Genomic DNA, 5670 nt, shown 5'->3' with positions numbered 1-5670 from the left:
GCTGAAGACAAGAGACAAATTATCCTGGCAGCCGATAAGACAGTGAACACCTGCCATGTGGCACCTGATGCCGACTTCCACTTAGGAGTTCCTTCTCTAATTTACCTTTGCCATTTCTTCACATGGCAAAGCAGTCACGACACCTGCTCTCCTGCTGCAGCTGAAACCACAGAGATTCCTGTGGCTAGAATAACAATAATGATTGTGTGCCGTCAAGTCGATTCCAACTTATGGCAAGTCTTTCCAGGGTTTTCTTAGTAGAGGGTCTTCAGAAGTGGTTTCCCCTTCCCTTCTTCTGGGACGGTGCAGCTTGCTCATGGCTGCACAGGCTGGCTCTTTCTCCCTGGAAGCACAGCGTAAAATCAAACTCCCAACATATGTCAGATTATATTGTAGCTTGTGGCTACAATACCAGCTCACATAGGTGCATGCTCAATAAAACATGGCAGGTTTTCAGGTGCCCAAAGACTCTTGTTTCTCCTGTGCAACCAGCTACCATCATTGCTTCTTCGCATTTCCTCCCACACCCCCAGGAAAAGTTCTCCAAAAATTCCCACTATGGCTAATTCATCTCGAACAGCAGTGAGGGATGGAGATGACAAGGAAATATTCCTGAGTGTCCTGGCTGAGTTGGAAACAAAACAATACAGAAGTGAAAACATTCCCTGTTCTTTTCTTTTGTTTGCTTTGCTTTTGCAGTGGGTGGAACGGGGCCACACAAGAACATAAGAATATCCGAAGAGCCCTGTGCTGGATCAGGCCAAGGGCCCCTCAAGTCCAACTCCCTGTATCTCACAGGGGCCCCACCAGATGCCTCTGGGAGCACACAAGAGACCATGAGATCCCTGTCTCCTGATACCCCTCCACTTCTTTACCCAGCGTGGTGTTAGTCTGTGGAACTCCTTGCCACAGGATGTGGCCTAGATGTCTTTAAAAGGTGATTGGACAGATTTCAGGAGGAAAAGGCGTCATAGCTGACAAGCCCTGATGGGGATGTACAATCTCCAGGCTTAGAAGGAAGTTCCCTCCAAAGGCCAGATGCAAGGGAGGGCGATCAGGAGACTGGTCTCTCGTGATCTCGGTGGTGTGTGTGTGTGTGTGTGTTTGTGTGTGTGTGTGTGTGTGTGTGTGTGTGTGTGTGAGAGAGAGAGAGAGAGAGAGAGAGAGAGAGAGTGAGGAAGAGTCTTGCCAGGGTGTGTTTCGGGAGAGGCGGGCCTGTTGTTTGAATATAGGAGGCCAGTGTTGAAAAAGATTTTCCCCCTTCCTGAAATGCCCCCCCAAATGCTCCAGTTAAATGATTCTGTTTCTATAGCAACATGGTTAATCCATGCTAATTATCCCCCCAGATTATTCTATAGGCCAGGTACATTTTTTAAAAAATGACAGTTTTACATCTCAGGCATGCCTTACCTGCTAGGGCTGAACAGAAGAGGTGGCAGATGGGTGGAGAAAGGAGGCAGAAATCCCCATGCAAGGGAACCAGCTCAAGGCATGGGGGGGGGGGAGTGGGGGGCCACTGGTGGGAGAGAAGGTGGGCTCCTGAAGTGCCCTGCACCCCACCCCTGGCCCTCCCAGTTGTGCTGCTGGGCCCCCTCTCATCTGCCCAGAAGTCACAGGGTGAAGAGGTTTTTGGCCCCTGATGTCCTGGCAGGTAGGAAGAAGTGCCCTCGGAGGGAGGGAGGGAGGTGCAGGGGAGGGAGGGGGGCAGGCCTGGGAGGGGTCCTCTGCTCCAAGGGACAGCCGCCCTTGGCTTGCTCACTGGTGGTCCTTCGCTGGGTGCCTGGCTGGCTGGCTTGCACGTGAAAGGATCAAGAGGCAGCCCTCCCTGCCTTGGCCGGCTCCCTCACCCACTTCCACTTGGAGTGGCAGAAGGGGCCTGATCCGCTGTGCTCCAGGGAGAGGTGGGAGCTCCAGCTGCAACCAGCACTCCAGGCTGGGGGGGGGGGGGAGAGGGGCGGGAGGGGCGTCCGAGAGAGGTGGGGCAGCTAGAAGCAGGTCCTGGCTTTTCGGGTTTGCATCCTTCCTTCCCCCCCCCCCGCCCCACCCATCAAGAAAGCTCAGAGGCAGCAGGTGCTGCTGTAGGGAGGGGTGGGGTGATGGGGGGGCAGGTCCTTGTGAGGTGAGGGGGGAAAAGGCTGTGCCCCAGAGGGGCCGCTCGGGGAAAGGGGGGTGCCAAGGACACTAGGCAGGTGGGCTGAGAAGGGGGGCAGCAGTCCCAACCCACACAGAACCAGTCACGCTCAGACTTTGAGTGTGTGTGTGTGTGTGTGTCTGTGTGATGCCAAAGAGGTGCAGGCCAGTCCCTCAGGGCCAGCAGGTTGTCACTTGTGGGAAGGGGCAAACCTCCCCTTGCCCCCCCGGCATCTGGCCCTGCCAGCTTTCTGACAAAAAGCCTGGTTTCTGTGTTTTCATGGTTAATCATGAATTATGAATGGAGTCAACCTGTGATCTTGTTATCAATAATTAACCAATCAATTCATTAAGAAGCCATATCCCCTACCCTTCCAGGGTGTTTGCAATGTTCAGCACGGTTTACAACAATTACCAGCGAAACAACCCTGTGGAAGAGATAATTCTGCTGCCTCAAAACAGACCCCCCCCCAAAACCCCGTGTGGCTCAGCCCCAAAGACCATCTATGCCAGACACATCGTCAGTCGTTAATTACTGCCAGTAAGGAGTTGCTATCCACTTGGAGCTTCTCCTTGCAGCTCTTTCTCCACAGGTCCTCCTGTCTCCCCCCCCAGCTCAGCTTTGCCCCCCCTCCTGAAGTGGGCTCTCTAACACCCCCCCGACCCCCTCCGTGGCGCCTGCCAGTGTTCTTCTTCTTTGTCAGCAGCAGGAGGAACGTTGTTTTCCCACATGGAAAAACCCTGCAGGCGCTGGGGAGCGTTCCCTCAAGCCAGCCAGGCTCTGCCGAGCCATGCCAGGGAACGGCCCTCCTCAAACGCCAGACGTTCTGTGGACCCCTCGGCCACGGACGCAGGAAGGATGTGGGGGGTGGCCGAGGGGCTCAAGCCCCATCCAGGTGCTCCCCAGAGGGGAGAGGGCACTAGTTCTGCCAGGGATGAAGGGGGGGGGAGATAGGATCTGCCTTGGTGCCCCCCCCCCCCGTGTCCTGAATGCTGCTGCTGACAGGCCCCTTTTGGGAACCGTCTCACCTCCGAGACCTCACAAAGGGCCCCCCCATTCCCCCACCCAGACCCCCCCTTAGGTTTGGCCCCTCCAATCGCACTGCTCCTGGCCCGGCAACCTTGGCAAGCAGGAGGGTTTCCTGGGCCACAGATGCTTATGGCCTCAGGGCCCCACCAGGCTGATTAGCCGCCTTGTGAAGGCCGCCCATCTGGCTGGCTGCCGGGAAGGAAGCCACCAGGCTGACAGACCCACCGACCGACCCTGGGGGGGGGGGGGAACAAACAGGAGCTGCCTGCCTGCCTGCCTGCCTGCCCTCCAAGGAGGGGGGGACTAACCTGATTAGAGAGTTCCCACCGTTATTGTGTTACCCTGATTAATGCATTTTGGAGCCTGGCTAATCCAAACACAGATTTAGCTCAGCTCCACGCCCTGCACTGCTATTTGTCAGCCGAGTGGCTCAGCCGGGAAGACAAGAGCAAAAGCAAGGGCTTGGGGGGGGGCGGCTTTGGCGGGGGGGGGCAGCTTCTCCTGTTCCTGCCTCTGTTGCCGAAGGAAGGACCTCCTTCAGCAGGAGCCCTGAAGGGCTGGATTCATCCTCAGGGCGTCTCCAAGGGCTGGGTTGGTTCCAAACAGCGGCTCAGATGAAGGGGCATCAGGGAAGTCCAGACCACAGAACTTGGAGGGGGTTGGAATAGAAGGATGAGGTGTGATGCTGATGGAGAGGGATGCGCAACCTGCACACTGGAACCTTACACCCACGAATTTAGAGTAAAAATTCCATTCTAGTTCATGGTTTCTCTCTCTCTCTCTCTCTCTCTCTCTCTCTCTCTCTCTCTCTCTCTGTGTGTGTGTGTGTGTGTGTGTGTGTGTGTGTGTGTGTGTGTGTGTGTGTCTGAGTTACTCTGATCCCTTCCCCCTGCCCCGTCAGTGTCTAACCTCTGTGCCCCTAGGGAGCTTCAGCACTTTGACAAACCAACCCCTGACAATAACCAACCAACCATCATGTCACAAATGTACAAAGTATGTCTCTGCTGAATACTGGCGATCTTACTCCTCAGCAAGCTGGTGCAGGGCTCCAGGTTTAGAAGCCTGTTTCTCCTGCAAATGGAAGACTTCTGTCTCGCTCCTGCTTTCCTTCATCTGGAGCTCTTACTTTTACTGCAAGTAGTGGAGGGGGGGCAAGGTGGTTGTTGTTTATGAAATGGAAATGTGGCCCTGTCTGTCGCCTCCTGCAGATGCCGCTTCTGCACCCCACTGTGTCGGTCTGCTCTTCCTTTGATTCCTGGCGCAAGAAGAATAACGCAGAAGGGATGACCTGCCCAGGGAACATACCAAGCGCGTTTAACTAGGCAAGCAAGGGTACAAGACCCAGCGGGACTCGTTTCTGGGCGAAGACACTCTGGAGCATTTTGCAAAAAAGTTGCCCCAAGCGCTCTCTGTGTGGAGACTCGGTTTCCATCCTTATCTAGAGGTGTTCCTTGCTTATTTAACAACATCATCCACTATTTATAACATGTGCAGCAAAGAAAGCTGCTTAATATGCATTCTCTGTGGTTATGCAACATTTCGAAATGTTTGATATTGAAACCTACGCCTTCTTGGACTCAAGCTTTTCCTTCGCTTGGGAAACTGTGTGATTAGATTTGGTCAAATTGCTGTTATCTCAGACTGTGGTTTGTTGGACAAAATAACTAGAAGAATAACAAAGAGGATGCCATGAGAAACATGTGCTTCGCTGATAAAATTTCTATAATCTGAATACTTAATGAAGATTTATCTTTCAAAGTAAGTTTCTCTCCCACTCCTTCTAGCCAGAATGGGTCCCTATATTACACACATACTGTATTTTTCCTCTGCTGGGCTTGAGGTACGCAACTGAATCCTAAACCAGGGGCCTCATTCCCATGCAAGTGTGTCTAGGATTGCAGCCCTAACTAGCACATGTTTGGCATCCCAAGACTCCCAAGCCTTCCTTGTGCCCTTGAGCAGGTGGACTTGGATTTGGGAACGCTTAGGTCACAATATTAGGCCAATGTTGGGTGGGAGTCGTTCCCACAGAAGCAGCTAAGAGCCAACCGTCAAGCCATTTGGGAGGTTGTCCATTGTGTGGCTGGTTGTGTCCCGTCTGCACAGCTGACCTCTCCTGGCTGCTCATGCAACAGGCAGCTCACAAAATCTGAACATCACTTGTGCAATTGCTCTTGCGCACACAGGAAAATCTGGCCAAATCCTGGCTTTGGTCTTTTAAGGTGTTTTGAAACTGTTCCTTGACTTTCCCCGTAGCTTTAGGGAACGGTGCGCCTTCTTTTGTAAGGTGTGTGTGTGTGGGATGTGTGTGTGTGTTGTTGTTGGGAGAGGCAACCACCATCTTGGTCCAGTCTTGTGTGGGAGCATGTTGCCTGCACTTCCACAAGGTGTAGCTCCCCTTCTCCTCCTCCTCCTCCTCCTCCTCCTCCTGCTGTCTCCTCAGATTAAGCGTCTCCTCCTTTACCACACACACGCTCTCTGGGCGGCCGCCGCCAAGTCTTGAGCGCAGC

The 5670-nt window shown here is 53.7% G+C and overlaps 1 long non-coding RNA gene across 1 annotated transcript; it reads left to right on the top strand.

The window, feature by feature from the left end:
* Positions 1–1426: 1426 nt before the first annotated feature.
* Positions 1427–4724, top strand: LOC144584172 (uncharacterized). Its single transcript, XR_013538265.1, has 2 exons — positions 1427–1651; positions 4369–4724. It is a non-coding gene; the product is annotated as an uncharacterized LOC144584172 (long non-coding RNA).
* The last annotated feature ends 946 nt before the right edge of the window (positions 4725–5670 follow it).

Source organism: Pogona vitticeps, chromosome 8, assembly GCF_051106095.1.
Source record: "Pogona vitticeps strain Pit_001003342236 chromosome 8, PviZW2.1, whole genome shotgun sequence".
Lineage (NCBI taxonomy): Eukaryota > Metazoa > Chordata > Lepidosauria > Squamata > Agamidae > Pogona > Pogona vitticeps.
The sequence above is the reverse complement of the archived record's forward strand: the minus strand, read 5'-3'. Positions and strand labels throughout refer to the sequence as shown.